Source organism: Salmo salar, chromosome ssa28 (genome assembly GCF_905237065.1).
Source record: "Salmo salar chromosome ssa28, Ssal_v3.1, whole genome shotgun sequence".
NCBI lineage: Eukaryota > Metazoa > Chordata > Actinopteri > Salmoniformes > Salmonidae > Salmo > Salmo salar.
The window spans coordinates 29,569,365-29,581,087 of NC_059469.1; the positions used below are offsets into that span (position 1 = coordinate 29,569,365).

Here is an 11,723-nt window from a genome sequence, read left to right on the forward strand (position 1 = left end):
AATGAACTTTCAAGTACAGGGAGGGAAATTTGGACTTGAGTATGCTTGACGTTGAGAATAAAGGATACCACATTTGAGATCTTAATGGTTTTGGGGCTGATTGTTATCCCTGCAGTGGTCAACAATGTGGCATTCTGAAGATCACTGCTTATTGGAAATGCATCACAATGAAAATGCTAACACCGATTAAAACCTTTTAAAGAAATGTTCTGCTCAGGGAATTGACATTGTGACTCAATAGCTACAGTCTGGAAATGGTGAATATTCAAAGTGATCAGTGTTTTATCATCCAAAATAATATGGAAATGTTAGCCAATGCATGGAAAGGCTAGAGCTGCTCATTGGTCTCACTGACCCAGAGGGGTATACTACAAAGTAGGTTCAATGAGTTAGCCAGATAACTTTGTTAAACAAGCTGAAATAAACTTATTTTCTGGTTCATAAACAAAGCTAAATGTAGGTGTTTTTGGTTGAGTTAAGCAGACTATGCCCACTTAAAGCTTACCTTTCAAATAAACAAGTTATTTCAGCAGTGGAGACTGCCTCATATTATCTTTTATTTAACTAGGCAAGTCAGTTAAGAACAAATTCTTATTTACAATGACAGCCTACCCCAGGCCAAATGTGCACCGCCCTATGTGACTCCCAATCACAGCCAGATGTGACACAGCCTGGATTCAAACCAGGGAGTGTAGTAACGCCTCTTGCACTGAGATGCAGTGCCTTAGACCGCTGCGCCACTCGGGAGCCCAACTCAACTCTGGACCTTGAAGCCTGTGCACCTTCTTTTTTTTCATTGTTTCCCTCTAATTAGGTTTTGATTTAGACCTGGGACACCAGGTGTGTGCAATTATCAGGTAGAACAGAAAACCAGCAGTTTCTGGACCTCATAGGCTGAGTTGAATACTATAGTGTTCTGCTATTGACCAGAGCCCTATATAGCCTGCTCAATTTGTACAACTGATCATTTGTATATGCATTTGGCGGTTGTAATAAAACAGTTTTCTGAACAAAAATAACTTTGTGGTAGTATTTGAACCAGGCTAGGACCTGAGGGGTATACTACAAAGGTTCAAAGAGTTAACCTGCTAACATGCCTAAATATTCTGAAATACACAGGTTGGTGGCACTTGTGGAATAAGGAAATGTGGAATAAGGTTTCCATGTGTTTGATGCCATTCCTTTTACTCCTTTTCAGACATTATGGGGCGGCATTGGTTAGAGTGGTTAGAGCATTGGGCCAGTAATCGACAGGTTGCTAGAACAGATCCCCGAGCTGACAAGGCAAAAAATCTGTTCTGCCTCTTAACAAGGGAGTTAACCCACTGTTCCTAGGCTGTCATTGTAAATTTGTTCTTCAATGACTTGCCTAGTTAAATTAATTCCTTTTATATAGGGAATAGGGCTGCATCTGGGAAGTGGGCGTTTCAGTTTCTGTTGCTCTTTGTGAAGACATTGCCCCCTGGTGGTACGTTTGTATTACCACAACTTCTACATCAGTAAGGATGTAACCTAACATAGCAGGCGTAAAATAAACTCCTTAAACTAGGGCTGCGTCCAAAAACACCTGGGAATTCGGTCTTCTGAGCGTTCAAAACAACAATTCTTTAGGAAAAAAAAGAGCTCCAACTGACAAATCATTTTTGAACCGTCATCCAACTCGGAATTCAAGATCGGAAACTCCGACATCTTTCTACAGCTCCGACTTCCCGGCCTAAAGATCACTGAAGTCATGATTTGACCTAGTTTTCCCCCCCAGTTCCCAGTTGTCTTGAAAGCGCCAGTGATCCCTGACTTATGGCGCTTTAGAGACAACTGGGAACTCGGAAATAACCGTGGTCAAATCATGACGTCGGTGATCTTCAGGTCGGAGCTGTAGAAAGATGCCAGAGTTTCCAACTTGGAATTCCGAGCTGGACGAACGTTCAAAACAATTTTCCCCAGTCAGAGCTCGTTTCTCTCCGAGTTCCCAGTTGTCTTGAACATACTGAAGTCGGAGATTTACGAGTTCCCAGTTGTTTTGAACAAGGCAATACTGATCTTGATGAGAAAAAAAATGACGGGAGAGGTTGTCTTCTCCACTGCAACCAATACAGTAAATGTTAAGGAGTTAAGTGGAGTGTCGCCTTGTTAACGTCCAAAAACGGAAGTCGCGTCACGCTCTCTTTCCATTTCCCCTGAAAACTGGAACATCCGGTTGTTGAGGACTTGGCAGAGGTTAATTCCATTAGAGAAGAATCACAGTGTATAATACCCATGTATATCCCAGTCTTTCAGTTCTTGACTGACTGCAGTACAGAGCGGGTGAAACTAGAATCCTGAAACAAAATGCACCAAGACAGCTTAGTCAATGAGAATAAATTATACTTGTCAATAGAAATCTGGTGGCATCAATGACTTCTTCACCACTCAGCCAAACGTACATTGGCTAGGCTCGCTTCACTTCAGCGTATGTGAACACAAGCATTCTAGAACACTAAACTGTAGAACCATAGACTCAGAACACTGATGCATAGATCTTAGGGCAAAACCACAGAACATTCTATTGAACACCTGCATGATGGCTTTAGTAAACGTCTATTCCTGATATGGCATCACATTGTTTGGGCAATACACTACACTTCATTTGCACCCAACACTGAGATGTGTACACACACAGTTGGTCATAGTTTAATCTGAGGTCAAGAGTCACTAATACAGGCTGCTTCTGAAATGGCACCAAAAGGGCTCTGGTCAAAAGAAGTGCACTATGTAGGAAATAGAGTGCCATTTGAGACGCAAATGATATTTGGGACACACACACAATGTCCAAAGGGTTATTGTCCTTCCAGACAGTTTTCTAAAGAGGTTGAAATGTGTGATTGAAGATTTTCAGACAGCACAAACTGTACATGGTTAGTAGCGTCACTTGAATCATACACTGTATGCCAATTAACATTATGGACAGAAGTACAAAAAGAGAATATATATATATATATATATATATATATGTTTATTAATTACACACACACACACACACACACACACACACACACACACACACACACACACACACACACACACACGAGATATGGGTCGAAAAACACACCTCAATGCAGGGATGGGATGTGCCACTGTGCCTTTATCCAGTGTGGATAAAGGCACAGTTTGGAGTACAGTGGCATATCTCTATCTTCTGGAGAACATCACTTCAATCACAAAGATTTGTTGAAAATAAACAAAGACAAACCAGGAGAAAGCCATTTCTCCTACAAGCGTTCCTATTGGACATCGCCGAGGATGCTGATTGTCTCATTTTGTCATTTTTTCCCCAGATGCTCTCCCTGTTTGGCCGATGATTATGTCATGACGTTGCCCTCTTTGGGTTTTCTATGCACCATCCCCCTACCTCTGTCTCCCCCACCCAGGCTCTGTGAGAGCGGTCGTAAATTCCTAAGAAAATGTCCCGCCTCATGGCCACAGTATAAAGAGAGAGTGGGTTTCATAGAAAGAACCCAGGAATTCTTCCACCTCACAGGACTGGAGAACCGAACGACATTTATGTTTCTGGAGAAGGTATAAAAGATCAGTGAAGAATCCAGCTACGAACTGGTCCGTTTGGTACAATTTTGTGAAGCTCATGAGAGACAATACGGCCACATTACCATGGCGCTGTTTATATAATAGCCTCAGTTGTGAGACTTACATCTAATGGTTGTATAAAATGAATGAATAAGGATAAAGCTATTTGGAATATGTTGGGATGCTTGTAAGATGTTAATGTGAGAGAATTGTATTTCTGTTTAAAGTTTCACCAAGTCATCGGCACGCCCCCATCAACAGAGGGGACCTGGCGTCATGAGACAGCCTTTTTCCGAATATAACCCCCACCCAGGCTTTCTATCACCAGACCGAGCTGATCTCCATTACGAGTTGGCTGAAGGTTTGACCATGCATTCCTCGTTCTGAACTTTAACCATACCACGTGGTTAAACTATTAGACTATCGATACAGAATGAGAACAAGTCTTTGATATTAATTACTAGTCTGCAGCTAGGAATTCAGTATCATTGAACGCGAAGACCGACGAAACATCTGTCCTATAACGACATTAATGAATGTCACTTTGAAATATCCATTCTAACCAAGAGAGAGAGAGAGAGAGAGAGAGAGACAGAGAGAGAGAGACAGAGAGACAGGGAGACAGAGAACGCGAGGACAACCTCTCCAACAGAACAAACTTTTCAACAAAGATCCCGACGACACACTGAGCGTAAATATATATATTGATTGCAATTGTTCCCGAATGAGTGAGCGTTCATGTGCAAAGGATTAGCATTTCAATTGTTATAATTATCAACTCTTATCAACCTTTTGTCTAACAAGCCGCCATGCCGGTTTAGCCCACTAGGGCACATTCTCCTATCATTTCCTTGTAACCATATCTGTTTGTTATGCATTTCTGTGAATTACTTAGTTAGTAAATAAATGATTTTAAGACAATTGATGTATGGATGACTCATAGTGAAGACTGGGTTCGTGCAGATAACCAACAATTTACGACGTTTGGAATGAGACTGACGAGGTAAACAAATACATCATTAATCAGAAGACTAATAGATCAGATATTATAATATCTGAAAGTTATATTAGGAAAATTATAACTTTGTAATCTGAATATTTTCCTTGGTGCCCCGACCTCCTAGTTAACCTCTTACATCTAGACGTTCCGCTAGCGGAACACCTGCTCCAATATCCAATGATAGGCGTGGCGCGAATTACAAATTCCTCAAAAATACAAAACTTCAATTTTTCAAACATATGACTATTTTACACCATTTTAAAGACAAGACTCTCCTTTATCTAACCACACTGTCCGATTTCAAAAAGGCTTTACAGCGAAAGCAAAACATTAGATTATCTCAGCAGAGTACCCAGCCAGAAATAAACAGACACCCATTTTTCAAGCTAGCATATAATGTCACATAAACCAAAACCACAGCTAAATGCAGCACTAACCTTTGATGATCTTCATCAGATGACAACCCTAGGACATTATGTTATACAATACATGCATGTTTTGTTCAATCAAGTTCATATTTATATCCAAAAACCAGCTTTTTACATTAGCATGTGACGTTCAGAACTAGCATACCCCCCGCAAACTTCCGGTTAATTGACTAAATTACTCACGATAAACGTTCACAAAAAACATAACAATTATTTTAAGAATTATAGATACAGAACTCCTTTGTGCAATCGAGGTGTCGGATTTTAAAATAGCTTTTCGGTGAAAGCACATTTTGCAATATTCTGAGTAGATAGCCCAGCCATCACGGCTAGCTATTTTGACACCCACCAAGTTTAGCCCTGACCAAACTCCGATGTACTATTAGAAAAGTTTGATTACCTTTGGTGTTCTTCGTCAGAATGCACTCCCAGGACTGCTACTTCAATAACAAATGTTGGTTTGGTTCAAAATAATCCATAGTTATATCCAAATAGCGGCGTTTTGTTCGTGCGTTCAAGACACTATCCAAGGGTGACGAAGGGTTACGCGCCCGATGCGTTTCGTGACAAAGAAATTCTAAATATTCCATTACCGTACTTCGAAGCATGTCAACCGCTGTTTAAAATGAATTTTTATGCCATTTTTCTCGTAAAAAAGCGATAATATTCCGACCGGGAAAGCGTGTTTACGTGCAAAGAGAGAGAAAATAGAAGCATGGGATCCCCTCGTGCATGAGCCTGAGTCTCATAGTACTTTGACCGGCCACTATCCAAACGCGCTAATGTTTTTCAGCCAGGGCCTGCAAAGCCACGATTGAGCTTTTTACCGCCTTCTGAGAGCCCATGGGAGCCGTAGGAAGTGTCACGTAACAGCAGAGATCCCCTGTATTGGATAGAGATAATCAAGAAGGCCAAGAAATGGTCAGACAGGGTACTTCCTGTACAGAATCTTCTCAGGTTTTGGCCTGCCAAATGAGTTCTGTTATACTCACAGACACCATTCAAACAGTTTTAGACACTTTGGAGTGTTTTCTATCCAAAGCTAATAATTATATGCATATTCTAGTTTCTGGGCAGGAGTAATAATCAGATTAAATCGGGTACGTTTTTTATCCGGCCGTGAAAATACTGCCCCCTAGTCATAACAGGTTAATTACAGTTACACGATTAATCAGTTTAATCGCGTAATAATAATTACAGAGAGTTATTTGATAAACATGTCTTCAGTTTAATGATGCCAAAGACATGACAATTAAGAAGGCAGGTGTGTTTGTGTTCAGAGGCCCTTGTTGAAGTAGATGTATTGTACACTGCCCATGGAGCTGAAAGAAAGTGAGAGGAAAAGAGAGTGAGATCCAAACCAAGTCTAATATGTTACGGAAGGTGTGATCTTGAGCACTATCCTACGTGATGGAAATGTTATACATGTGCTATTCTAATAACTAATTTCTGTGTTCATGCAAGTGACTGATTGAACAAATCTTCACTTATCAATATCTGCAATTTAGCAGTACGCACAGACCTTGTTTTGAGAACGAAAGATATTTCAGTTTCAAGGTCTCAGCTTAGAGAGAAGAAGCCTCGTGAGGTATTGGTCAGTCACATGAATGACGCAAACGTTATGAATTATGAATAAGCTAAATCATGTAAATATGACTTGCCCTGCAGTATGTAAGAGAACTAAGGGGCCTACCCTGTTAGAGCTTCTGCCAAATGTTCATTATGGTCCATCAAGTTTGTTGGAACCTCTCCAGCGCACTGACAATAAACAATGATTCATTTAAGATTGACTTCGAGTGTCCCTGTGTAAGAATTTCCACAACACCTACAACATGCCTTAGCTGATCGTAAAGATGAGATGCTAAAACATCATGGAGGGGCCCTACTGAACGCTACCCAGTCGACAAGCTACTTACCACTGCTGAGAGAACAGGGAGCAGGCTGCCGGCACCATGGAGACCAGGCTGCAAAACAGACATGGAGGGTTAGGTGACTGTGTGCCCACTAAGACAGAGACAAGTACGTTTGCGTCCCAAATGGTAACCTATTCCCTACTACATGGTGCACTACTTTTGGCTAGGGCCCCATAGGGCTCTAGTTAAAAGTAGTGCACTATATAGGGAATAGTGTGCCATTTGGCACACCCTAAGAAATGTAGTACCAAACAACAATCTTCATGGTGAAACCTCCTAAACAGTCCTACTTACAACGCTCCCACCATCATCACTTGTAAAGGTCGGGAGACGAAGGTGATCCTCTGTTAACAGAAAGACAGGGCTGGTTAGCTCACCAAACAGCACCTCAATCTGCACTCTAAGCACACTTAGTCAAGAACAATGTAACTGGATATTTAGTCAACAGAACTCTAACTCTGAATGTTTATTCACTAACATTGTAGCTAGTTAGCCTATGCATGTCTAGTAGCAGAATTTGGTGTTTTGATGAAAGGCCCACCTGCATAAACTTGTTATCCTCCAGTCTCTGCATGATGATGGGGAAAATGACTAGGAGAAGAGAGGGGGAAAGAAGAGAGGGAGCACAGGAGGAGAGAATATAGATAAAGGAGGGCAAGTGGAAAAAGGAGAGGAATGAGTCATTGTAGGGAGTAACAGGATCACGCACCACTTTCCATTGTCTATGGAGCGAGGACTGATCTCAAATTCTACAGCCCTCCCTCTTAAACCTCTGACTCTACTCATGCCCGGTGCTGCATGGTAACCTGGGAAATGACCACCTGGGTGATGCCCTTCACAGCTGCTTTCTGTCGCGAGTAAGAGGAAATGTTCATTTTTTTGCTCTTGTATAACAGTCAGAAATACGATATTTAGTAGAATATTTAATTATTCAGACATTACCTTGGAATGACCCAGTTTGTTTCCATTCTCATCTGTTACAGAGATGCCATTCAGGAGCTCTCTGAGAGGAGAGAAGGAGATGGTCAACAACTCGCTGTTGTGTCTTCATGGGGATGCTAATACACTAGGAGCACAGATGAACTCGCTGTTGTGTCTTCATGGGGATGCTAATACACTAGGAGCACAGATGAACTCGCTGTTGTGTCTTCATGGGGATGCTAATACACTAGGAGCACATATGAACTCGCTGTTGTGTCTTCATGGGGATGCTAATACACTAGGAGCACAGATGAACTCGCTGTTGTGTCTTCATGGGGATGCTAATACACTAGGAGCACAGATGAACTCGCTGTTGTGTCTTCATGGGGATGCTAATACACTAGGAGCACAGATGAACTCGCTGTTGCCTCATCATTGGGATGTTGACACAGTTAGCTGATGCCACCGCCGCAAATGGAACCCAGGGCGCCACCAGAGGAGGAGCTTTCTACAGGAAGGGGCAGAGACAAGACAGGAAGGGGAAGTGGAACATGTAATCAATCAAACCAGTGTGTGTGTGTCTGTGCATCAAACTGTACCTTTGTGTAGAGGTTGAGTCCCACAGCAGTAGCTAGAGCAGTGCTAGTTGCTGTTAAATAGGCTACTCCTATCTGACTGAAGAGGGAGAGCAGAGATAGAGTGTAAGACACTTAAATAGCTCTGGATATTCTCCATGTGCATTACATTACATTCAGCGTAGCTGTGTGTGTGTGGTCTGCATGGTCTTACTTGGAGGTGATGGGGGAAGCAGCGTTTCTGTTGGTGTAGTTGACTAGAACGTTAAACGACTGATTCACTCACTGCCAGATACAGCAGGGACTGTCCGAGAGAGAGAGAGAGAGAGAGAGAGAGAGAGAGGTTTGAAATACATGACTAGAAGTCATTGCACCAAACTCACCTATCTTTGGTTCATCTATAGATCGATAATTTTGTCAGAAATATATGTGTGTGTGTGTGTGTGTGTTTTACGTACCTGTAAAACTGTAGCATACCGCCTGTTATGGCCATCCCTCCAGGCACATGGAAGGACATTCGACCAATCAGGTTCATGCGATCGCCGGTGTCTGGGTGAAAGGCGGAGTCATAGAGCTGTTCTTCTGTGGTACCAGGATGAAGGGAAGCTGCTCAAGAACAGGAGAACCACACATAACCCAGGTTCTCATCATGAGGAACAACTACTGTAGACATAACACTGCAGAGAAATTACTACTTCATAGTGGTATAATTAAGCAATAAGGCACAAGGAGGTGTGGTATACGGCCAATATACTACGGCTAAGTGCTGTTCTTAAGCACGACGCAATGCGGAGTGCCTGGATACAGCCCTTAGCCATGGTATATTGCTATTATAAACTGGCTACCAACGTAATTAGAGCAGTAGAAATAAATGTTTTGTCATACCTGTGGTATACGGTCTGATATACCACGGCTGTCAGCCAAGCAGCATTCAGTGTGCGAACCACCCAGTTTATAATAATAATTATATAATTTGGTGGGTGCTTAATTATATTTGTCCTATAACACACTTGTACAAGTGTGTATTTGAAATGTGTTTCTAGCATATCCCAACTCCGAGACACATGCAAAGAGTCTGGGTCAGAGCCAGGGTCCACTATTTTAACAGCGTCCCTGGAGCAAATAGGGCCTTGCTCAAGGAATTCGAACCAGCGACCTTAAGGTTACTGGCCCACCGCTCTAACCTTGAGGTATCTGTGTGTGTGTACGTGTGCGTTACCTGCAGCTCTCCACCAGTGCTTTAGACTCATCCAGTCGTGAGTCTGGCAGTAGTGCTGTCCTCCAGTCTGTGATGTTGACAAAGTGCTTCAGTCTGCCAATAAATGTGTACTGATCCCACCGCAGCACATCTATGTCAAACCTGCTCACAGCCATCGTAACCCTCCGCCCCACCACCTAGGTCTAAAGTCACAAACAAGGTCTCCAAACCACCTCGGCTGTCCCAAACTGAGTTGAGTCTGCAGTCACCGTTTAGCTCCTTGGTCCTGTACCAACATCAACGTGGTCCAATCAGCCCCTCCGGCCTGCCCCTGGAAGAACAGAAAGACATGTTGATTCTTTTTCCTGTTTTCAGTTGTTAGAATAGCCCACTTTAGTATAGGCCTAAAAAAGCGTAGGTCTAATCTTGAGACAACCTATGTTATTACAGTATCATATCATTCACATTTTCCTTTGTAAAAACAATCTCCCCTCCCAGGGTTCAGTGGGTAACCTACTTTCTAACCAATCAAACCTGCTCTGACCAGTTAGCCATAACCTTTGAACCCAATCTTGGGGCAGACCTCCCTGCGGTTCCTGCAGTGTGTTTCTATCTCTAGCGCAACGAAGTGAACTGACCAATGATTTCATTTATAATCAATTAATTAATCATCCACCCTTCCAAAGTTATTCAAAGGAGCATTTCCTGCCCATTTCAAACAGCCAGAGATAGGATATCAGGCGGGGAGGAAGAAGAGGAGGCCAGTCAAGACTTTTGAGACGCACACAGGCCCAGGGAAAGCAGGCTGGAACCAGAGCTGTTTGTTTGAACAGCAGGGTCATGGTGTGTACTCTCTCTGCTGCAGCTGCACACTGACTGAGCAGAATAGCATCTAGCATCTCAGTACAGCAACATATGAACAAACAAATAAATATATGAACAAATGAATTAATTAGCAAACGTTTGGTATGGATGGTGTGAAGAGAATTAGAGAGTAAGGGCAGAGGGAGAGAAAGGTGCAGGGAGGAAGATGTGAATGAATATGAGGGGGTGAGAGAGTTGAAGAGAAGCCTTAAAGTATGTGATGTGATGAGGTTGAGACTTGTCTGAGGCAAGGCTATGATCAACCACAGGTATTCATTTTCCACAGGGCAGTCTAGTTAGACTGGATGTCAATCATCTACCTCTGCATCTCAAAAACCCCTCTGCTTGTCTCTTCCTTCATCTGCACTGATCTAAAAACACAGGGTGTGAAACCTGTTCTGCAGAACTGTAGCACATGAGGGAAAGCAGACTAGGAAATTAAGGTACTGATTACTAATGGGTCCTAACAGTTCAACCATGAGAGATAGAGAAACTATCATAAAAAGGCAATAAACTTAAACTGCAGCAGGAAACAAGTACCTAGCTAACTTACATGCGATGCAATCTTACAAGACTGTCGAGAATAATTGTTGACATCGATCCTTTGCCAAGTGCATCTGCGATTTCATGTCTAGAACAGCTGCACTCACATATGAATTGGACCATCACATATTGTGGGGACATTCTTGGAATCACCGTAAAGCTGTCATTCAACAGCCCGATACAAGTTGCCTGTCAAGCTAGCCGCATTTTGCGAAGCATGGACAATAGCAGCTGTGTCCAACAAGCACGTCCAGAAATACGAAACGGTGCAAAACATAGAGCGAAACAATCGTACTGTAACTGTATCAATAAATGCAAACAAAGCAACTGAACATATACGTTACCTTTCAGAGCTGAACTGCAAAAATGTTACAACTTGCTATTGCTAATTGTTTCAACTGGCACCGCCTCCTCCGCAGACCGGGGCAGCTCACTCTCTCTAGAAAAATAACTTAAGGAATAAATCAATTATTATATGAACTTTCAGTCATCTCATCCTTTAAAACATGCACGCAGCAGATCTTGACTTTTCTCTTTCTAAATCAAACACAAAATACATTGCAAATAAGAACATGACAACAATGCTTGTTAGCTAGCTACTAATTTATATCCAGCTAAAACGACACAATGATAAAGAAATAAGATAGCTTGTTGTTATTTATGCCTCCGCTAGTAAAGTGGCTAATTATAATGCTAAGTGACGTGCCCTAGTTTACGCCC

General features: G+C 42.3%; 1 long non-coding RNA gene across 5 annotated transcripts; it reads right to left on the reverse strand.

The window, feature by feature from the left end:
* Window positions 1-6,196: 6,196 nt before the first annotated feature.
* LOC106589842 (uncharacterized) lies at window positions 6,197-11,686 on the reverse strand. Of its 5 annotated transcripts, none has more exons than XR_006762619.1 (10): window positions 11,348-11,686; window positions 8,857-9,927; window positions 8,613-8,702; window positions 8,423-8,498; window positions 7,845-7,905; window positions 7,444-7,493; window positions 7,197-7,246; window positions 6,906-6,953; window positions 6,683-6,747; window positions 6,197-6,311 (listed from the first exon to the last, which is right to left on the reverse strand). It is a non-coding gene; the product is annotated as an uncharacterized lncRNA (long non-coding RNA). The 5 variants fall into 5 exon arrangements; XR_006762621.1 differs by having other exon boundaries at window positions 7,845-8,331; window positions 11,348-11,679; XR_001324914.2 differs by having other exon boundaries at window positions 7,845-8,498; window positions 8,857-9,004; window positions 9,618-9,927; window positions 11,348-11,670.
* Window positions 11,687-11,723: the final 37 nt, after the last annotated feature.